This window comes from Lactuca virosa, chromosome 2 (assembly GCF_052849685.1).
Source record: "Lactuca virosa cultivar CGN04683 chromosome 2, Lactuca_virosa_CGN04683_v6, whole genome shotgun sequence".
Lineage (NCBI taxonomy): Eukaryota > Viridiplantae > Streptophyta > Magnoliopsida > Asterales > Asteraceae > Lactuca > Lactuca virosa.
The window spans coordinates 151,276,937-151,301,525 of record NC_136427.1 but is presented as its reverse complement, the minus strand read 5'-3'; positions in this window follow the sequence as shown (position 1 = coordinate 151,301,525).

The window sequence follows — 24,589 nt, the reverse complement described above, 5'->3', positions numbered from 1 at the left end:
TCAATACACATTCGAAAGGATCCGTCATTCTTCTTGACAAACAAGATTGGTGCTCCCCAAGGTGAAAAACTTGGTCGGATAAATCCTTTGTCAAGAAGTTCTTGTAGCTGGCTAGACAATTCTTGCATTTCAGATGGAGCCAACCGATAAGGAGATTTCGCTACTGGTGTTGCTCCTAGAATTAAGTCGATTCGAAACTCGACTTGTCGGACGGGAGGTATTCCAGGTAGATCTTTAGGAAACACGTCAGGGAAATCACATACTTGAGGTATGTCCTTGATTTCTTTTGTCTTTCTCTTCCTATCTACAATGTGGGCTAAGAATGCGCTATATTTCTTATGTAGATATTTCTGGGTCTTAGTACAAGAGATGACTTTGAGGTTCTTCCCAGATTTATCACCATAGATAATCAGGGCTTCGCCGTTTGGTAAGGGTAGTCGTATGGCTTTCTCATGACATAGAATTTCGGTGCGGTGTGAAGATAACCAATCCATGCCAATTATGACATCAAAACTACCGATAGGCATTGGCATGAGGTTGACGTGAAAAAGGTAGTTATTAAGAGTTAACAGACAGTTTTCTAGGATTTCATGTGTTTTCTCAGTTTTACCGTTAGCGATTTCTACTTCATAGATTTCTTTTAATCTGCTAGACTTATGACTTAACAATTTTCTAAATGTTGGAGTTATAAAACTTCGATCTGCTCCAGAGTCGAAGAGTATAGAAGCATATAAATTATCTATAAGAAACGTACCAGATACGAACGAAGGGTCCTGGATAGCCTCTCTGCTTCCAATCACAAACGCCCTGCCACGTCCTATGCCTCCCTGACTCCTTAACTTTGGACATTCTTTCTTGATATGTCCAACCTCCCCACACTCATAGCATTTTCTTCCTTCACCACGGCCTGTCCCATTATTGGTTTGTTGATCGACTGTTGCAGGTGTTGTGCTCCTGCAGTAACTAGCAGTATGCCTCTTTTTCTTGCACTTCATGCAGACAAAACAGTCACCTGGATGATGACGGTTGCACTGATTGCACCATGAAGATTTTGGTTGTGTAGGTACTGCTGTTGTGGCTGCATAATTGGTTACCACTTCTTGTCTTTTCTCAGATGATTGTTTGGGATTCTTCCTATTAAACTTGCGCTTGTTTGTTCTAGATTTGGGGGACTCAACCTTTGAGACCACTTCTGTTCCTTGGATCTATGTGAGGGTTAGCTGATGAGCTATCCTCTTGGTGCTGTCATAAGTCGTAGGCTTTGATGCGATCACCATGCCTTTAATTTGCGATGCTAAACCCCAGATATATCGTTCAATCTTTTTATTTTCAGGGGTTAAAAGTGTTGGACACATTACAGCAAGATCATTAAATCTAGCGGTATAAGCTTTTTATCTCTGAACCCTTCATGGTTAGGGTCCACAGTTCTTGTTCCAGTTTATGTATCTCCTCCCTAGGACAATACTCCTCTACTAGCATCATTTTTAGCTCCTCCCATTTCATGGAATTTGCAGTATCAATTCCCATGGTATTCACATGGTTGTTCCACCAGGTGAGTGTTGCATCAGCGAAAGTACATGCTGCAAATCGTACTTTACAATCATCTGGACAGAAGCTTATTTGAAAGACGGACTCTGTATTTTCTATCCACCTCGTCAAATTAACTACCCCTTCATTACCGTGAAATCTTTTTGGCCTGCAATTCATAAAATCTTTGTAGGTACATGTTCTAGTGGTCCCTACATGGCCTTCATTTCTAACTCCATCTCTTGTGACATTAGATAGAGCCGCAACAATTCTTTGAGCTATGATTTCTTCAAGTTGTATTGTACTTATTGAGGGGTTTATTTCTTGTGGTGGTTGCGGTTGTTGTTGTTGTGGTGCTGATGGTCGGTTAGGGTTTAGCCGATTACTCCTTCTAGGCATTTTGTTTTAGTTCCTATTATAAATAATAAGAATTTTATGAGTTTTGTTAATCATTTAATACACGAGTACTAAATACTCCAGTTATTATTCACAGTGTAAAACGTAATAGACAACACAATGATTACTGTAACATATGCTTCATATTATTACCAGTGGTTACATCAGTTTATTTAGGTTATAAGAGAAAAGTTTCGATAAACATTGCAAAATTTGCAAGGTTTTCTACATCCTTGCTATAAACTTTCCTCTTTTCGCCTTAACTAGTCTGATTTTCTCTATTTACATAACCACTAGTTGGAGCTTATCTACCAGAAACCTAAGTGATGACCCAGCACGTCAGTGACATTAACCACTTGCTCTTCAAGTGCTTGAGTTCTCTACTCAAGACTTCCCATGCGTTCTTCATTTCTTGATGTTTGATTGTAGAGCTCTAACTCTGCAATCCTGGCATCGTGAGTAATCATGTCATTATAAGCAAAATTTATACGATGATGGACATCCATCACCGATTCCTGATCTCGTGTCCTTTGTCCTTCTAGCCTTCGCACTCTTCCAGAGAGATGAGTAGCCCTCCCTTCGACAATTTCCATTTTGTCTTTAATTTTGACACTTTTCTCAAACAATTGAGATAAAGTTTTATCTTCAGAAGAATGTGGGAGATGTGGTCGAGATGATTGACCAGTCTCATACATCTTGGCAGCTCTTTCTTCCGCCACCCACCTATCAACGGTTTGTGCGATCCGTGCAGGTTCATCTTGAACTCTATGACTTCCTGAAGATGTCGCCTTCTGACTCTTCTTAATCTTTTGCCATATCGGTATGGATTTACGTGCCGTGTGTTTCATTTTTACTCCTCCTGGAACTTTACGGTAAAGAGTGTTCAGTGGTGGTAAAGATGATGCCACCGACTCTGTCTCCTCCATGGATTCACTTCCTTCCATTGGTTCACTCTCTTCCCATTCGTTGGAGGGTAAAGGTGCTCCATCGTCAGAAGGTATTGGACGAAAGGTGGTTGGATTTATAGGGTAGTAAGGATTGCCTACCATCATGGGGAATGAAACTTCCTCTTCTTCATCCGTGTCCTCGATGATTATCCATTCTCTTGAATGTGCCATGCCGAATTCCTATACGTTTTGGATCACCAAAAAGTTTTAGTCTATCAAATATTACTCCCAAATTAAATAGTTCATATGATCTGATCATAATAAAATGTAGTTGCGCACCTACACCTAGTTGTGATAGGATATATGCACATATAAACTTTAGTTGGAATATTTGATCTAAATCCTTGAGATCAAAAACATTCAGGGTATTAAGGTGTATTCTCATCGCGGGTCTGAGTCTTTACATATGACTTTATATTCTTATTTATTGTATTCATGCTTTAATTATTGTTTGTTACTTCAGGTCTATCTGATAAGGCTCCGGCCAGTCAGGACAGTCGAAAGGGCAGGATCATTTTAGCATATAGTCGTTCTGAAATCCAGCAACCCAAATCAACATGTCTATCCTTGTCACTGCTCCCGTAAGTAGTCCTTCAGTAGAATAATTAATAATAATTTTTATTTATAGGCTAAGGGATATACCTAAACCTAATAGAGTAAGTCCTAAACTATAGACGTGCTTTCCTAAGAAAGTACTAGTTCACTATAGTTAATAGCTCTAATACCAATTTTTGTCACACCCCCAGCCATCGGCGGAAACACCGGGTAGTGTAACGTTATTCTTCGTATCACAGTTATATAACATACATTGAACAGTACTAAATAAAATACATACCTTTATTGATAACTGAAAGTTACATAACTGTTTTTCTAGAACCTATTACATAATATCCAACTATGGCATACTTCTTAATGAACAGAAAGGTAATAGTAAAACTTCTTCTGTTCGAATACATACCAGCTTTTCAAGTTCCTGAAAACACATGCATTTTAAAATACGTCAACATAAAGTTGGTGAGTCCACAGGTTTTGACTCCATAAAATAATACATTTTCCACATTCAAAAGTATAGTTTTTGAAAGTATCATTTTGACTCTCCAACATTTAGTATGTATATTAGGTATAATAGTTTACTTATCAATTAAGTGTTATACCTAAACATTCCTTAATCCTAAGGTATAAGTAGGGGAAACTTATACTTAACATTAATACTTGTATACGACAAAGTATAATGTTTCTAACAATTTGCTACCATGAGCCTGTAACCGCTGCTATGACATAATACCTCTGATAGAACACATTCATGATTTACCATGAGAAACAAACACACTCATGACTTACCATGAGAAACAACACCGTACGCTTCATCGACGCCGGAACAATAACAAATAAAAGAATAGTTCATCACTTGCTTTTGGTTGACTGTAGCTAACAGTCACAAGTGGGGTGGTCAACCCGTATACTAATTGTACACGACATCCTCGCTCACACGGGATTAACGGTTACAGTTCAGAGGATTTCCACTAAGATCCCCAATCTTAGTTGATGAATACAATTACTCATGTAGACTTTGACGGCTTCCTATAGCTCTAACAACAAAAGCATCTTTATGTCTAAAACCCTAAGTTACTAGACTATGCTTTTAAACATTACTCCTAACTTCATAATATTTAGGCAGTATAACAGCTATATCTTGAAGTAAAACCAGGTTTTATCTTGACCTAAAACCAATAATAACAACATATAACGTTCCTAGTTTTATCTTGACATAAAACTATCAATAACAATACCAAGTTTTATCTTAACATAAAACTAACAATAACAACGTATAACATATCCAGTTTTATCTTGACATAAAACTATTAATAACAACATACTTTATAACTTAACATATAAATCTTCCGAATATAACTTCGGAACTATATCGCACACAACATATATATAGAATCTTAAGTATAACTGAAGATCTATATTAGTAAATTAACATACTGATAAGTTGATATTAGTTGTATATATTCAAAATATTATATTTAGAACAACTATACCCCGGCTATTATAACTATATACTATTATATAGACATAATAATAACATATATATAATATCTAGCATGCGTTTTCCCCCGAATTATTAGAAAGTGGGGCCGTGAAACTCACCCTAGTAGCGTGATTTTATGTTATCTAAGCAAAAACGGTCAGCGTACGAGGTCGTCGGGGGCTCGGGATGCAAAATGGCCTCCAAAAACGAGATAGAGAGAAGAGTTTAGGTGTGAGAAGTGTTAAGGTCGAATTTGCTATTTATAGGCTGATTTTTGGCCATTCACGATGTGAACCAAGCATGTTCACGTCGTGAGCTCGATCCTGCTCACTTCGTAGACTCGCCATTTGGTCCCTAGCTTCGGATGGTGTCCCTTTGACTCCTCACGACGTGAATCAATCCTTGCTCACGTCGTGAACTTTTGGTTTATCACTTCGTAGAATTGCCATGTGCCTACTAGCTCCGAAATCTGGCCTTATGACTCCTCACCTCGTGAACATTTATGTTCACCTCGTGAGTTCAGTCAGATTAGGGTTTCTGACAGCTGAATCTTCGAAAGGTCGTAACTTTCACATACGAACTCTGTTTTTGACGTTCTTTATATCCACGCGTAGGTATTTATGAGTACTACAACTCTCTTTTAGACTTAAATAGCTAATTCTAAGTTTATTTTAAATTCCTCTTATTATAGAGATTTATAGTGTTCGGTTTATCATAACTTCTTCATGCGAAGTCAGATTCAAACATTCTCTATATTTTTGGGATCGTATGGACGTATACTTTGAGTTGTATTATAAAGAAGGTTCATATTTGTATTAGAATTTATCATGAACTACATAACACTCTTACCACATTACTAGTTTAACATAATCACATTACATGATTGGCATAATCATATGTGATTGTCTATTGACCTATTTTGACTAGTGTTACATCAGGGACCGGTGAATGCTACGGGCCACCCCGCAGTCTTACAATACTTCCCACACGAACCGACCATTAGTAAGTGCTAGGGGCCACCCCACAGTCTTACAACACTTCCACTTTTCCACAACCGTCGCCCAAAGCCTTACCGCTAATCTATCAATTCGAACACATCCAGAGTCGAGCATGCACTCGACCAAACACCCAAGCCGAACTCGGGTCATGACTGGAACCCCAACCTGGGTCCCCCAAAGCCTGCTATCAGACACCAAGAAGACGCAAACCCAATGTTGGGAAGTTTCCCGAACTCCCAACTCACACAATCCAAAATCCAGACAGCCACTTGGGCCGCTTTCCTCCCCGACGGGGATGCGAAAGTCATCCTAGTTTCACACTTGCGTATGTTCCTGAATACCTGAGTGATTCTCCCCCACTTTGATTCGACTAAGTTCTCACAGCACACGAGAATTGAACGATTCCCAATCCTTCTTACCCTCCATATGAACACTTCCTGAATCCTAGCAAAACTGATAAACCCAGATGCTTTAAAATGATATCACGCTCAAATCTTGAAGTTCAAGGAACAGATGCTCCAACCAAAACCTCAGGAAAAAACCACTTCCCTCGGCACCCCCAAAAGCCAATCCAAGCATAATTGCTAAAACCACTGAATCCTAGCGATACTTGGAGAACTAAATCGTTGAATCTTGACCATAAACCTTTCACACATACAATACCCCTGAACCAATCTCGACTACAAAACAAAATAACAACTGAACACTCGAAACCCTCTATAAGAGAAACAAACCGTCACTAAACCACTAATTATTCATGGCATGAAAATGGCATATAACATTTCTTGAAGATATAACCAAACATAATCAGAGAAATGAACCAAACATACGCTTACCCCAAACCGACACAAGATTCCAACAACATAATTACTGATAAAACCAAAAAGAAAGCAAAATATACATACTTGCAATGTCGCCTGCTGGAATCCTAACCTCCCCTATCTGACACTACAAAGTCCGACTCCCCTCTGCTGGGGTTGTTGCCCTACCCTCTCATCCATCAGTGATCCACAAAGTAGCTGAAGCAAGCGTACTCACTGCTCCTCCCCTCAACATCGGACAATCGGCCTTCTTGTGGCCCACCTGATCACAGTGAAAACATAACGAGCTTGCCCCCCCCCCCCCCCCCCGAGAACAATCCATGCTAACTTGACCAACCCTGCCACACTTGTAGCAGCTCAAACCCCTGGAACGACAAAATCCATCGTGCAGTTTCCTGCACGTGCTGCACTGACCCCGACCCTGCTGGCCTCCCAAACGCTGATAAGAAATCTTGGGTCTCTTCCCGAGACCCTCCACTATAAGCACCTGATCTGGTCCCCTCTTCCCGAGGTGCTCCAAATCAATCTCCCGCTCACTGGCTCTAAGAAATCATATCATTCAGGGTCTCGCACCCGGAAATACTCACAAACTCCCTGATATCATCCCGCAGCATAACATGATACCTCACCTTCTTCATTTCCTCATCTGCTGCATACTGCGGAACCAATAAAACCCTCTCCCGGAACTTGGCAGTGATCTCTGCCACAGTCTCAGTAGTCTGGTGGAGATTCAAAAACTCTCGTGCCAACTGCTGCACCTCAATCGCCGGTGCAAAATCAGCTCGGAACCTGGTCAAGAAGTCATCCCATGACATAGCATCAACAACATCATCACCCAACTCACTACCAACCTCTTCCCACCAATCCTGTGTCCGGTCCTTCAATAGGCAGGAAGCATATCTGACCTTCGCCTCCTTGGGGCAGAAACTCGTCCTGAACGCGTTAGCCATATCCGCTAATCACCTCCTACTGACAATCGGGTCCCTCACCCCATGAAACACAAGAGCTCCACAAGCACGGAACTCCCAAAAAGAAAAACTGTGAGCTCCAATGATAGCCATAACCTCAGCTCGGAACGCGCCCAAGCAGTCATCCAAGATCTCCGAAATACTGTGAGAAATCTTCGATGAGATGAACTCCTGCAACTGCTCGCTAGTCGGCTTACCACCTGCACCCGAGTCGGAACCAAAACCAGAACTAGAACCAGGACCAGAACCAGAACCAGAACCACCTTCCTGAGTGCTCATCTCCAAACTAAAATACAACATGCCGAAAATCAAAACATGCTCTAAAATTCTCCCCTCATAAGCTTCTTAAATTCTCCAAGACTCTCACTAATTCGAGTATGGATCCTGTGCTTTTATTTGTACGGGCCCAATACTACCTTCCATACCTATCCATACTTTCCTCAACAATTATTTCGAATCCTCTAAGTCACTTCCTCAAACCAATGCACCAAAACTCATTGAACCTGTTGAAGCATATCCTAGGCTCTCCTGGGTTCCCAACCTCACCCAATCCTCAGTTGCTGAAGGAATCCCACCAATGTCAAATAACTTCCTCATGAATATAGTCACATGCAACAGAGATCAGATAATTCTTCGAGTAAAAGACTCAACCCCAGAACGGTTGGACTCAAACAAGAGTTGCGTAATAGGGTCATATCCATCACTCTATGAGTATTTAACATGTGCCACATGTGACTTAGCATATTCACTTAGCAGTCAATTTACACCAATAAGAGTCCCACAAAGCATAAAGCAAGCAACATTCAGACAATGGAAAGTTTAACTAACATATACTAACCAAGCCATTCTATCCACTCATCTGGAATCCATACTAGTATGCAATTCTAAAGCTCATACAATCAGACATAAAAAGGCATCTCTCCTATCATATAATATTGAGCTGATCCTTAGCCCTAATCTAGCATGCAATTCTCATAATCATAGCATATATCATAATGAACATGTATTGGTATTTTGGGAACCACTTACTTGAGCTGGGCCGATTGCACGCATCACACCCCTTTCTTTTATTAGAAATTTCTTTTTAATTAAATGTTCATTTAATAAAAAATTTCACCAATCCCCCAGTTTGAGTTCAGACATACACAAGATGTGACAACCCGAAACCTTGTCCGTTTCCGTTACGCGATTTCCGTTAATAAAATTTCGAATTCATTAACTTTTCCGTCAAACTTCTTGGTTTAGAAAATGATCTAGTTATATATAATTAAATTATTTACGAGTCGGAACCAAAAGTCGCGCGAAAACCCGAATATCTCGAAAACCAAACAATTCCGGCCTAAGTAGGGTTACGACCGTAAACTAGTTTACGGCCGTAAACCCGTTTACGGCCAGTAAAGAGTGGACCCCACCACCGACCACAAAACCCCTATAAATACGAGACCTCCACCTTCATTTGAACACTTCTGGCCGAAAAACTCTCTCCTTCTCTCTCTAAGAACCTTGACCGTAAACACCTAAAAACACCTTCAAACTTCGGGAAACATCGAGAAACACCGTTTGGAGTCACTTCGGAACGTCTGGAGCACTTATCTCTTCGAAATCAGCACCGTTGTTCTTGAGTTTACGGTCCATCTTCAAAGACCGTAAACCCTGTTCTTGAGTTTACGGCCGTAAACTCGCCAAGCCTTCAGAAACCGTAAACTATCAGTCGACCGTAAACTCTTGTTCACGGCCGTAAACACCTTTTAAGTGGTGCTTTTGGCTGAAAACCCACTTTCATCGATTCGATCAAGTCCCGGTAACATTCCTCAACCGAATACAAGTGTTCCTCTAACACTTTATCTAACGAAATCACTAATTTAGATACATATATGTATTTGTATTATAATAGGATTTCGTTAAGTGTCACGTGCAACAACTCGAGGATTTTCATTTCAGTCAACGCTTTCACACAACAACTGTGAGTTCATACCCCTACATTTTCCATATTTTCAATGTTTTCAGGGGGGGATACAAGCTAAACATAAATGTTTTCAAGAATATACATAAAACTTATGCAAATCTCATACTTTAAATCCCTTTTGTACTATGCTGAGCATAAGGGACGTTTTCACTAAAATTGCATAGTTTTCCGGACACGCTATTCACTATACATGCAAACTATAATCGGTATAGTTTGGGATTTTTCTAAACATAACAAGTACAGAAACTTTCACTACTAAACATATGCTCTAAGACATAAACAGTTTACAGTTACATCACTACTTTATCATGGTTTTCATAACTATAATTATCACTACATATGATATACATACGGATTTACACTATGGTAGAACACTACTACACTACATGTAAACTAGATTGTACGATAATGTGAGGGGCTACTTCACTTCTGTTCCCTTAGGTGTACAGGGATAAATCTTATCATAGTATAACCAGAGTCTCCTGGAGGGAGAGCGTGAGATTTGTGAATAGATCTATTCGGGACTGACAATCCCACACCCGAACTGCTAGCTATAGTTGGGCAGGCATGCCTAGGGTGACAAATGTCATTTAACTCGACGCCGGAAGAACGTTGGAAAGGTCTCTAGTCATATCAAGCATGGTTATACGACTCACAATATGTATAAATCATCTTTAGTTTACAACTTAACACTCTTCCACAGTTTTATTTACATTAAATAGAACTAATACACACTACAACTGGAGAACTTTCAGGGTTTTCAAACAGAAATGAGCATACAATGGTTTCACGCACGAAATACTATTACATCATGATTAGCATTAGCTAGTCACATGAAGTAATAATTTCGCATATCACTACAGTTTTCAGTGACAAACATTCACGGTTTTATATAGAATTGAAAACACTACTTTCTCACTAAAGAAAATATCGGATTTTCTTGGATCTATACAAATATTTTACGAACTCATCAACGATTTTCACTACAAACCACCGCTTATGAACTCACCAGCTTTATGCTGATACTCTTTCAAACTGCTTGTATTCTCAGGAAATCAGTAGACAGGTACTTGCTGGATTTTCGAGGAGCTGGAGCAATAGGAGTTTTAAGTTTATACTATACAAAGCTATTGAATGTAATTCAAACAAAGTTTCAGACAAAGTTTCAAACTGATGTAAACATTTTTATTTTAGTATTCACTGTACTGGTTGTGTTGCTATGATTGCTATTATTCATTGGTTGTGATGCTACACATGACGTCCTCCGCCCCGGAACGTTTCCGCCATCGGTTTCGGGGTGTGACAGATTGGTATCAGAGCCCTTGTTTATAGCGAACTAGTATACCGAACCTTACGTGGTATATAACTATAAACACTAAGGGGCCTAAGTGCTCTACGCTAAAAGTATACTTTAAAAAATATAAGTATTTTTATAAAAAGTATACGAGCATGCATACATAACAGAATTTGTGTCACTAGTAGAGCAAAACAAAAAGTATTTGGATGTTGGAACGCTGCGGTTAAACCTGGGTAGTTATGTAATCATGTCTAGGGAGAATATAGCTTGATCAACTATATTCAGTCGAGACATGACCGACATGTGCTTGGGAGTGACTGTGGTGTTACAGCAGGCCTAAAAACTTACCAAAAATCATCTCACATAAAATACTATAGGAGTATTTTAGCTAGAGCTAAACTCATTATACAGATTCACTCTAAGTGTTGCTACCTCTTCTTCCTTAAGAGATAACTTACTTGCGTCAGTAACCTTTCTGTGCTTATCGCTCGGTAGTATACTTTTATTATCAGGATGAGATATATGTTGTTATATATATATATATATATATATATATATATATATATATATATATATATATATATCTCGAGGACTTACCATCCTCTTCTTCCTGATTGTTTCTAGAACAAGATGCCTCCTCGACCAACACCCATCAAAAGGAACGACGACACTCCGCCACCACCACCACCTCCTCAGATCGATCCCGTCATGTTCCAGGCAGCAGTTACCGCCGCCGTGACTGCAGCAATGGCACAAGTGAACGCTGGTGGGGCTGGAGGTGGAACAGACCCACAGAGACAAGGTGGAAGTCAGGGACATCAAAAAGAGTGTTCCTATAAGGACTTCATGACTGCGAAACCCAAGTCCTTCGACGGAAATGGAGGTGTCATCGTCCTAACTCGATGGTTCGAGAAGATCGAATCCATCTTCGAAATTTGCGTCTGTTCTGAAGCAAACAAGGTGAAGTTCGCCGCCTGCACCTTCACCGACAGAGCCTTGACCTGGTGGGATGGTCGGGTCAAAACCCTAACCCTGCCAGTGGCTAATGCCATGGGCTGGAAAGACTGAAGGAGCTCATGCTCGCGGAGTACTGCCCGAGGGGCGAAGTGCAAAAGTTGGAGCACGAACTCTGGAACTTGAAGATGAAGGGTTCCGACATCGCTGCCTATACTGCTAGATTCTGTGATCTGGCTCTCCTCTGTCCGGGAATAGTCACCCCGGAAAGCAAGAAAATCGAAAGGTACATCTGGGGACTGACACAACCAACAAAAGGGAATGTCTTGGCTGCTAGACCGATTACTTTTGAAAGCGCCAAGGATCTGGCACAGACTCTGGTCGATCATGGAATCGACCTGGATGAGGTGACAGCTGTCTCCGATCCACAAAAGGAAAGCGGTGGGAAGAAGAAGAAGTTTGGTAACAAACGGAAGGGTCAGTCTTCGTAGGAGCCCTCCAAGAAACAACAAACAGTGGCAGTTCATGCTGTTACTGCTCCTGCTGCTGCTCCTACTGTTGTTCCAACCACCCAATCTCCTACCGGTGGTTATGCTGGAAAACTACCCCTGTGCAACAAGTGTAATTTCCATCATCACGGGCCCTGCCGTGAGTTGAATTGCAACAACTGTGGGAAGAAGGGACACACAGCTCGATACTGTAAGACACCGGCTCAACCAACCAACCAGGCTCCGGGAGCGGGCGCTGGTCAAACTTGTTATGGATGTGGAGAGGCTGGGCACTTCAGGAGAAACTGCCCCAAGGCAACAACGGGTGGCAGTACAGGAAGAGTTCTGGTGATGAGCCAGGAGGAAGCAGTTGCTGATCCTACCGTTGTTACAGGTACGTTCCTCCTTGACAACTCTCATGCATGCATTCTTTTCGATTCTGGTGCAGAGAGGAGTTTTGTTAGTCATGCATTCAAACATCTAATCAAAGGTAAATCCCAACCTCTAACCGAAACATTTACCGTCGAGATGGCTAACGGAAAGAAGGAGAGCACTAACGACATATTCATAGGCTGTACTCTTACCCTAGACAATCATTCTTTTCCCATCGATCTTATGCCTGTTTCCATCAAGAGCTTCGATGTCATTATCGGCATGGATTGGTTGAGTTCCAATCATGCTGATATTCTTTGCTTCGAGAAGGCTATCCGTCTCAATCTTTCCTCTGGCGAAACCCTTATGATTTATGGTGATAAGCTCAGTTCGAACCTCCGTATCATTTCATGCATCAAAGCTCAGAAGTATCTGCGGAAGGAGTGCCATGCATTCCTGGCTCATGTTGTCGACGAAACGCAAAAAGTTAGAAACCTCGAGAGCATCCCCGAAGTCTGCAACTTTCCTGATGTCTTCCCTGAAGATCTCCCAGGAATCCCTCCCGAGCGCCAAGTTGAGTTTCGTATCGACTTATCCCCGGAGCTACTCCTGTAGCTAAGTTTCCTTACCGTTTAGCGCTAGCGGAAATGCAAGAATTATCCAGTCAGCTCAATGAGCTGATTAGCAAAGGATTCATAAGGCCGAGTTCCTCACTCTGGGGAGCTCCGATCTTATTCGTGAAAAAGAAAGATGGATCCTTTCGGATGTACATTGACTACCGAGAGCTGAATAAGCTTACCATCAAGAACCGATATCCCTTACCCAGAATCGACGATCTCTTCGACCAACTTCAGGGAGCCAGTTATTTCTCAAAGATAGATCTAAGATCAGGGTACCATCAGTTATGGGTTCATGAAAATGATGTGCCCAAAACAGCATTCCGAACTCGCTATGGACACTACGAGTTTGTAGTAATGCCCTTTGGTCTAACCAACGCACCGACAGTATTCATGGACCTGATGAATCGGGTGTGCCGCCCTTTCTTAGACATGTTCGTGATTGTGTTCATCGATGATATACTTGTCTATTCGCGGAGTGAGAATGATCATAAACAACACTTAAGGCAGGTGTTGGAAACATTAAGGGAAGAAAAGCTATACGCGGAATTCTCAAAGTGCAAATTCTGGATCAGGAAGGTAAATTTCCTTGGACACGTGATTAGCAAGGAAGGAATACGCGTGGACCCTTCCAAGATCAAAGCGATTGAGAATTTGTCTGCACCAAAGGCACCCACAGAAATCCGGCAATTCTTGGGTCTCGCGGGCTATTATCGCAGGTTTATCCAAAACTTCTCCAGAATCACTAAGCCTTTAACTACCCTGACACAGAAGGGTGTAACCTTTAGTTGGGGAGCCAAGCAAGACACTGCATTTCAAACATTGAAGCAGGCCCTGTGCAGTGCACCTTTCTTGTCCCTGCCCGAAGGGACGGAGGACTTCGTTGTCTACTGTGATGCATCCAATCAGGGCCTAGGCTGTGTGCTCATGCAACGAGGAAAGGCCATCGCCTATGCCTCGAGGCAGTTGAAAACACACGAGGTCAATTACACAACTCATGATTTGGAATTGGGAGCAGTGGTCTTTGCGTTAAAGATCTGGAGACACTATCTCTATGGAACCAAGTGCACTATCTTCTCCGACCATAAGAGCTTGCAACATATTTTTGATCAAAAGGAGTTAAACATGAGACAACGGCGATGGGTGGAGCTACTCAGTGATTACGAGTACGAAATTCGCTATCATCCCGGCAAGGCCAATGTGGTAGCAGATGCCCTCAGTCGAAAGGAGTATTCAGGACGTAAGGTGAAGACACTAACAATGAGCATCCATTCCCAATTATCCGTGCAAATCAGAGAGGCTCAGGTGGAAGCTTTGAAAGCAGAGAACGTGGCAAATGAGTCACTGCGAGGAATGGACAAGAACATGGAGCTCAAGGGAAACGGAGTGTACTACTTCATGAACCGGATCTGGACCCCAAAGTACGGTGGTTACAGAGAAGTTGTCATGAACAAAGCTCACAAGACTAAATACTCCGTTCACCCAGGGTCGGATAAGATGTACTTGGATCTCAAACAGCTCTATTGGTGGCCAAACATGAAAGCAGAGATCGCTACCTTCGTAGGCAAGTGCCTGACTTGCGCCAAAGTGAAAGTCGAATATCAGAAGCCCTCAGGTCGACTTCAACAACCGGAAATACCGTAGTGGAAGTGGGAAAGGATAACCATGGACTTTATCACCAAGTTACCCAGATCTCCGAGTGGGCACGATGCCATCTGGGTAATTGTCGATCGATTGACGAAGTCCGCCCACTTCCTGCCAATCAAAGAAAACTTCAAGATGGAGAGACTCACCCGAATATACCTTCGAGAAATAGTTCGCCTTCATGGTGTACCTAAATCCATTATCTCCGATCGAGATAGCAGGTTTACATCGAGATTCTGGCAGTCATTGCAGAAGGCTCTTGGAACTAAATTGGATATGAGCACGGCTTATCATCTGCAGACTGACGGACAGAGTGAGAGAACAATTCAGACATTGGAAGACATGTTAAGAGCCTGCGTCATCGATTTCGGCGCATCATGGGACACTCATCTTTGGTGGAATTTTCCTACAACAACAGCTACCATACAAGCATCAAGACTGCGCCGTTTGAAGCCCTCTATGGCCGCAAGTGCAGATCCCCTCTGTGCTGGGCTGAGGTGGGTGACACGCAGCTCGCCAGGGGTCAAATCCCCGACAGTACTCTCACTGGTCCTGAGATCATCCGAGAGACAACTGAGAAGATTGTGCAAATCCGGGAACGACTGAAAGCCTCACGAGATAGACAAAAGAGCTACGCCGATAGGAGACGAAAACCCTTGGAGTTCCAGGTTGGTGATCGCGTCCTTCTGAAGGTCTCACCCTGGAAAGGCATGATACGCTTTGGGAAGCATGGAAAGCTAAACCCAAAGTACATTGGACCGTTTGAAATCCTCGCTAGGATCGGTCCCCTAGCATACAAACTCCAATTACCGCGAGAGCTCAGCAACATCCACCCTGTTTTCCACGTATCGAACCTAAAGAAGTGTCTGTCCGATGAGACACTTGTGATTCCTCTCGATGAGATTGAAATCAACGAGAACCTCAACTTTGTGGAAGAACCGGTCGAAATCATGGACAGAGAGATCAAACGAACGAAACAAAGTCGCATCCCGATAGTGAAGGTTCGCTGGAATGCCAGGCGAGGACCCGAATTCATTTGGGAGCGCGAAGATCAGATAAAACAGAAGTATCCGCATCTCTTTCCTAATCCATTATTTGTATTTCATGTTCGAATTTCGGGACGAAATTCCCTCTAACGGGGGGGATGATGTGACAACCCGAAACCTTGTCCGTTTCCGTTACGCGATTTCCGTTAATAAAATTTCGAAATTATTAACTTTTCTGTCAAACTTCTTGGTTTAGAAAATGATCTAGTTATATATAATTAAATTATTTACGAGTCGGAACCAAAAGTCGCGCGGAAACCCGAATATCTCGAAAACCAAACAATTCCGGCCTAAGTAGGGTTACGACCGTAAACTAGTTTACGGCCGTAAACCCGTTTACGGCCGTAAACCCGTTTACGGCCAGTAAAGAGTGGACCCCACCACCGACCACAAAACCCCTATAAATACGAGACCTCCACCTTCATTTGAACACTTCTGACCGAAAAACTCTCTCCTTCTCTCTCTAAGAACCTTGACCGTAAACACCTAAAAACACCTTCAAACTTCGGGAAACATCGAGAAACACCGTTTGGAGTCACTTCGGAACGTCTGGAGCACTTATCTCTTCGAAATCAGCACCGTTGTTCTTGAGTTTACGGTCCATCTTCAAAGACCGTAAACCCTGTTCTTGAGTTTACGGCCGTAAACTCACCAAGCCTTCAGAAACCGTAAACTATCAGTCGACCGTAAACTCTTGTTCACGGCCGTAAACACCTTTTAAGTGGTGCTTTTGGCTGAAAACCCACTTTCATCGATTCGATCAAGTCCCGGTAACATTCCTCAACCGAATACAAGTGTTCCTCTAACACTTTATCTAACGAAATCACTAATTTAGATATATATATATGTATTTGTTTGATAATAGGATTTCGTTAAGTGTCACGTGCAACAACTCGAGGATTTTCATTTCAGTCAACGCTTTCACACAACAACTGTGAGTTCATACCCCTACATTTTCCATATTTTCAATGTTTTCAGGGGGGGATACAAGCTAAACATAAATGTTTTCAAGAATATACATAAAACTTATGCAAATCTCATACTTTAAATCACTTTTGTACTATGCTGAGCATAAGGGACGTTTTCACTAAAATTGCATAGTTTTCCGGACACGCTATTCACTATACATGCAAACTATAATCGGTATAGTTTGGGATTTTTCTAAACATAACAAGTACAAAAACTTTCACTACTAAACATATGCTCTAAGACAGAAACAGTTTACAGTTACATCACTACTTTATCATGGTTTTCATAACTGTAATTATCACTACATATGATATACATACGGATTTACACTATGGTAGAACACTACTACACTACATGTAAAGTAGATTGTACGATACTGTGAGGCGCTACTTCACTACTGTACCCTTAGGTGTACAGGGATAAAACCTATCATAGTATAACCAGAGTCTCCTGGAGGGAGAGCGTGAGATTTGTGAATAGATCTATTCGGGACTGACAATCCCACACCCGAACTGCTAGCTACAGTTGGGCAGGCATGCCTAGGGTGACAAATGTCATTTAACTCGACGCCAGAAGAACGTTGGAAAGGTCTCTAGTCATATCAAGCATGGTTATACGACTCACAATATGTATAAATCACCTTTAGTTTACAACTTAACACTCTTCCACAGTTTTATTTACATTAAATAGAACTAATACACACTACAACTGGAGAACTTTCAGGGTTTTCAAACAGAAACGAGCATACAATGGTTTCACGCACGAAATACTATTACATCATGATTAGCATTAGCTAGTCACATGAAGTAATAATTTCGCATATCACTACAGTTTTCAGTGACAAACATTCACGGTTTTATACAGAATTGAAAACACTACTTTCTCACTAAAGAAAATATCGTATTTTCTTGGATCTAAACAAATATTTTACGAACTCATCAACGATTTTCACTACAAACCACCGCTTATGAACTCACCAGCTTTATGCTGATACTCTTTCAAACTGCTTGTATTCTCAGGAAATCAGTAGACAGGTACTTGCTGGATTTTCGAGGAACTGGAGCAATAGGAGTTTTAAGTTTATACTATACAAAGCTATTGAATGTAATTCAAACAAAGTTTCAGACAAAGTTTCAAACTGATGTAAACATTTTTATTTTAGTATTCACTGTACTGGTTGTGTTGCTATGATTGCTATTATTCATTGGTTGTGATGCTACACATGACGTCCTCCGCCCCGGAACGTTTCCGCCATCGGTTTCGGGGTGTGACACAAGAGTATGCTCGAATCCCTTAAACCAGGGCTCTAATACTAACTTGTAACATCCTGAAAATCAAGGGTAAAAATTTCATTTTTATTATAATCAAAACACTAATGTAACTTTATCCAAACATTTAAAATCATTCCAAAATCAAACAATTATCAGAGTTCATTCCCAAAATCACATATTGCGGAACACACGGGTGTATGCGCTACAATCAAGCCGGGCCCTTCCTTTTCGAACCGGAAGTACCTGAAACCATAAACAAAAAACTGTAAGCATAAAGCTTAGTGGTTTCCCCAAATACAATATACCATACATATCATACGATCCATACATGTCATACGTATTCAATCAATCAATAAAAGTGCTAGGTGCCAACCATAGTCATGCTATTATGCTACGAGTCGCCTTGTGGTCTTCCTTGCCAGGCCGGGGGCCAAAACCCTGGGTCTTACACACAAGTGTCAGGAGCCACCTCCTAGTCTTCCATGCAAGCATCACAAAGACAACTAGCGTACAATCTATAGCTACTTAACTAGTAATTGCAAGAGTTCAGATTCTGGTCTTGCATACAGATTGCCAGGAGCCGCCTCCTAGTCTTTCATACAAACTGCCAAGGGTTACCTCCAGGTCTTCCTACAATACATAAACCAAATGGGCCAGCATTGGTGCCTTCGACCCATAGAAGAGTGAGGAGACTCACCTCGAATGCAGAATCTCACTAAAAGAAATCCCCAGTTCCTGCCCAAAAGCCCAAGCAACAAGTCTAATAAGGTGGCCCAAAGGTGCAAAGCCCAAAAACACACCAAGCCCAACTTCACCCCGAACGCGGGGCATACGCTCAGCTACGTTGGCGTACTCGAGGAAACCAAATCGTGATTTCAAATCAGTACGTTGGGCGTACGGACAGTTACGTAGGACGTAATGTGGCTTAATCCAAACTCGATTTTATGTCTTAACCACTTAAGCACTTTGCATCCAAACTTCAAAGGACCTTAAAATAAAGCTCTTAATGCATAAAATCGGCACCTTTATGCAATTGTATGACTCAATGGGACCTAACAACCATCTTAATCCATTAAGACCCATTCTAATCTAACTAGAACATACATGGACCATTCTTGTAACATCCCAAGACCAGGTATAACTTATCAACCCTTGTTCTTTTGGTAATTGTCAAGTTTGGCCCTTTATTTGAGAAAAGGTGGTAAATGAGTATGCGGGGCGTACGCGTGTGTACGCTTAGTGTACTCATGTGCGTGTTTTGGACGGGGAAGCCACCTAGTACACTGGGCGTACCAGAGGGTACGCTGGGCGTACTAGGCCCAGAGAGAAAACCCTAATTAAGGGTGTGTCCCTATTTAAAGGACATGATGGACTCATTTCTGGCCACCATTCCCAAATATCAACCCTCTCAAACCCTAATTTCTCGTCCCTTGAGCTTGTGTGTCCATTTGGGAGCTATTGAGTGTTCTTATGGTTTCTTTGGAGTGAAGAAGGAGCTTTGAAGAAGAAGGAGTGGGAGTCCAGACTTTGGATCTAAGCTTATCTGTGGTTGGAGCTTCAGTTAGAGGTATAAAGCTCAAAGATTTCTCATCCTTTTTGATTTGTGCATTATGTGGTCCATTTTAGGGTTTTTGGTCCCAAAGCTTGAAGCTTTAGGAGTTGTTGAAACTCCAAAGCCTAATATTTGTCCCTTTGAGTGTTGTAATAGAGTGGTTTCATAAAAATGGAGTCTTGGACGTCAAAACCACCCCATGCATGAGATATGAGCATTCTTGAGAATGGAGAGTGAGAGTTTTGGTGTTTGTGACTTTTTCAGCCATGCAAAGGCTTAAAGTCACAGACTTTATGGAGTATGAGCCTTTAGGGAGTTCAGATCTGAGATTTGAGCTATCGTCTTAACGGATTAAGACCAAACGAGTAGGAAGAGCAAAACCGGGGCGTACGCTAAGCGTAATCCCAGTACGTGCAGCGTAGGGTCAAGAATCCCCAATGCATGCATGGCGAAGGAGTACGCCTAGCGTAGGGGGCTAGTACCGGCAGCGTACGCGCTGCCGTTGACTTTTAGTTGACTTTTAGGGTTTGGTCAATTTGTGAACTATTAATGCCATGGAAGGGTAAAATGGTCTTTTATCCTTCTGTGAGTTTGTAGAAGGGTTTAGTCTAGCTTCTTTGAGATCCGTTATTAATTAGAGATAATTATCGTATGTGTTAGGCGGAGGCTAGACCGATGATTTGAGTTCGAGGTTATCCGATTTCTTACGAGGTGAGTCTTCTCACTATACTTACCTAGAGTGGTAACGTTTGTGTGACCGGAGGGTCTTATGTGCTTATATTGAGTATTGTGATATCCTGCATTATTTCTTTGTGATTTATGTTGTGTATTATTCTGAGTTATTGAGTTAGGACCGAAAGGTCCACCCGAGTTGTGGGACTGGAGGGTCCCACTGAGACACATTGACCGGAGGGTCTTTTTGAGCTATAGCCATGAAAGGCTAATGAGTTATGTGTGGTATTTTGGGGAACTCATTAAGCTTCGTGCTTACCGTGTTATGTCATATGTGTTTCAAGTACCTATCAGGATCGCAGGAAGGCGCCAGCTTGATTGTATACACACACACACTAGAGATGGAGTTTATGTTTTGTGGATCCTGGATTTTATTAAACGATTTATGAGATTTATGTTTTAACAATTTGACACTTGTGGTTTTGGAATGTGATATCGAGAAATATGCGTTTTAAAAATGAAAATATTGTTTTGAAAATTTACGGTGTTACAAGTGGGTATCAGATCCTTGGTTTGAGGGATTCAGATATACCTTCGGGTGTGTCTGGACTCAAACTGAGGATTTGAGATAAATTTTCAAAATGAATGATTTTTCTAAAATGAGAAAGAGTTTTTAAGATGAAAACGAGTTGGAGCAGTGTGTACAATCAACCAGAGCCCGAACGGTGATTTCCCAAAATACCCTTATTTATTTGTGTTATGAGATATTTATGAGATGTTAGGGATGCATGCTAGAGGATAGGCTAGGTATTTCATATTTAGGGGTAGAGTTACCTGATTTGTGATGCCTTAGCCTAGGAGTTGCTGCTATCTGTTGCTTGCCTTGAGTATGTGCTGAGTAGGAGTACCTAGCAAGAACCACTTAGAAAGAGTTCTGAGTCGAGGGATAATCTAGGAGAGATACCTAGGTGGGTATATGAGAGGTCTACTGAGAGAGTAGTCCGATATTGTGAGGAATAGAGTACCTGTGAATTGGGATCCTAGGAGGACTTAGGGTGACTACATGTTGGTGTGGAAGGTAGTATTGGGCCCGTACTACTGAAAACATCGGATCTGTATGCAACCCAAGTAAGAATCATTAGGATACTAAGGAGCATGTGGGGGCGGGAAATCGAGTGTGAGTATGCTCGAATGAGTCTCTAATTATTTTCATGTTGTGTTTCAGAGACATTATGGTGGGTACACGCCACAACCCCGAGGGCACCAGTGGTACCAGTGACGAGGAGATCCGCAGGATCATCCATGCTGAGGTGGACGCAGCTATCCGAGAGGCGATACCGTAGATGTTTGGGTCTATTAAGACCATGTTGATTGAGACTTTCGATGAGCGCTATGCTGCTGTTACTGAGGCTGTTACTGCCGCAACCACCGCAACCCTAGCTGCTTCGAGACCACAGGGAGGTGACTCGTTGTTGTTCCGGGAGTTCAGCAACACGAAGCCACCAGAGTTTGATGGGACACGAGATCCAATTGCTGCTATGAGATGGATCTCTGACATTGAGGGATGTTTTTACACGTGTTCATGACCTGAGCACTTGAGAGTTCGGTTTGCACTGAACCAGCTTCGCTTGGGAGCGAAGGACTAGTGGAAGTTTGTAACTGCCAGCTTTACTCCTACAGAGCATGCTACAGTGACATGGGAGAGGTTTACACAACTATTCGGAGATGAGTATGTTCCCCGGGTGGAGAGGGAACGGTTAGCCCAGGAGTTTTTGTCTCTCAAGAAGAAGACAGAGACCGTGACTGAGATTTCGAGGATGTTCCATGAGAGGGTGCAGTTTTGCCCTAAGCACGTGTCTACCGAGCAGGCACGTGTGAGCCGATATCTGAGCATACTGAGGAAGGATATACGAGAGTTCGTGGCAAACTCGTCATACCGTACATTGGCTGAGCTTCAGACCAATTCCAGGCGCAGGGAGATTGAGATAGAGTTACAGGCTAGAGAGGAGGGGGGGTCTCAGGGGAGAGACGAGAGACCATTGCAGTCGTAGTCGGCGACGAAGTGGGCAAAGCCCGCTGATACGATGGTTGGGGGCCAGAAGGGCCGAACTTGTGGCAAGTGCGACAAGAGTCATGAGGGATCGTGTCGGTCAGGGATTTGCTACAAATGCGGCAAGGAGGGGCACCTGGCGAGGGATTTCCCCAAGGGGTTTGTAGTTTGCTTTCACTACAACCAGACCGGCCATCGGAAGGTCGAGTGCCCTCAGCTCATTCAGGGATCAGCCTAGGGTTCCGCTCCTACTGCTTTGCGAGCTACTGACAGTCGACCAGCGAATGTCGAGGCGCCGAAGGCTCGTGGGAGAGCTTTTCAGCTGACAGCGGAGGAGGTCCGCGCAGCACCTGATGTCGTGGTTGGTATGTATTTCCTTATTTATATTATTTTGAGATTTGTTGTGATTATTCTGTGTTGTATATAAGTACTTTTCTTGTGATTTCTGTACCTGCTTTGGTGTTATTTGACTCAGGTGCGAGTTGATCCTTCGTGTCTTTAGCTTTTAGCCGTCACATCAGTATCCGACGTGAGGCATTGAGTCGACCTCTGAGGGTTTCTATAGCCAACGAGCATGCGGTTTTCGCTACTGATGTATTCCGAGGATGTGTACTAGATATTTTTGGTGTTGAGTTCCTGATAGATCTGGTGCCGATAGCGATGGGTGATGTCTGTGTCATAGTGGGCATGGATTGGTTGAGTCGGTTTGGAGCTGTGATCGACTGTGAGCGCCAGATGGTGACCATATGAGACCCTAGTGGGGGAGTGCTTACGGTGTATGGCGAGTGTACCAGATCTGGATCAGCCTTCTGCTCTGCTGCCAGAGCGAGACAGAGTCTACAGCAGGGTTGTATGGGCTTTTTGGCATATGTGATGGATACGCGGGTTGCTACAGGGAGGCCGAGTTCTACCTCCGAGGTTCCAATAGTGTGCGAGTTCCCAGATGTTTTCCCTGAGGAGTTATCGGGTGTGCCTCCCGAGAGGCAGGTGGAGTTCTGGATTGATTTGGTTCCGGGTGTGGCGCCTATTGCCAAGGCACCTTATTGGCTTGCGCCACCAGAGATGCAGGAGTTATCCTCACAGCTCCAGGAGCTGTTGGGGAAGGGTTTCATCCGACCGAGTAGTTCGTCATGGGGAGAACCTATCCTTTTTGTTAAGAAGAAGGATGGTTCACACCGGATATGCATTGATTACCGGGAGTTGAACAAGCTGACGGTCAAGAACCGTGATTCGCTACCGAGGATCAACGACTTGTTCGATCAGTTATAGGGAGCATCTTGGTTCTCCAAGATTGATTTGAGATCTGGATATCATCAGATGAGAGTTTGCGAGGAGGATATCCAGAAGACAGCCTTCAAAACTCGTTATGGGCATGACGAGTTTGTGGTGATGCCTTTCGGGCTCACCAACGCACTGGAAGCGTTCATGGACCTCATGAACTGGGTGTGCAGGCTGATGTTGGATCGATCGGTGATCGTGTTCATCGACGATATTCTGGTGTACTCGAGGTCCAGAGAGCAGCACGAGGAGCATCTTCGAGAGATTCTTGGAGTATTGAGGACGAAGAGGCTTTACGCCAAATTCTCCAAGTGTGATTTCTGGTTACGAGAGGTCCAGTTCTTGGGACATCTCATTAATCAGAATGAGATATTGGTCGACCCGGACAAGACTGAGGCAGTTATGAGATGGGAGGTGATGAGATCCCCGTCCGAGATAAGGAGTTTTCTGGGTTTGGCCGGTTACTATTGGATATTTATCAGAGACTTCTCCAAGATTGATGTTCCTCTCACCAGATTGACCTGGAAGGGTGTTACTTTTACTTGGGGGCCCCAAGCAGCAGGCCTCCTTTGAGACACTTTGCCAGAGATTGTGCGAAGCCCCGGTGTTAGCCCTTCCCGAGGGAGTGGAGGATTTCGTAGTTTACTGTAATGCATATATACCATGGATGGGAGCGGTGTTGATGCAGAGGGGACACATGATTGCATATGCATCGAGGCAG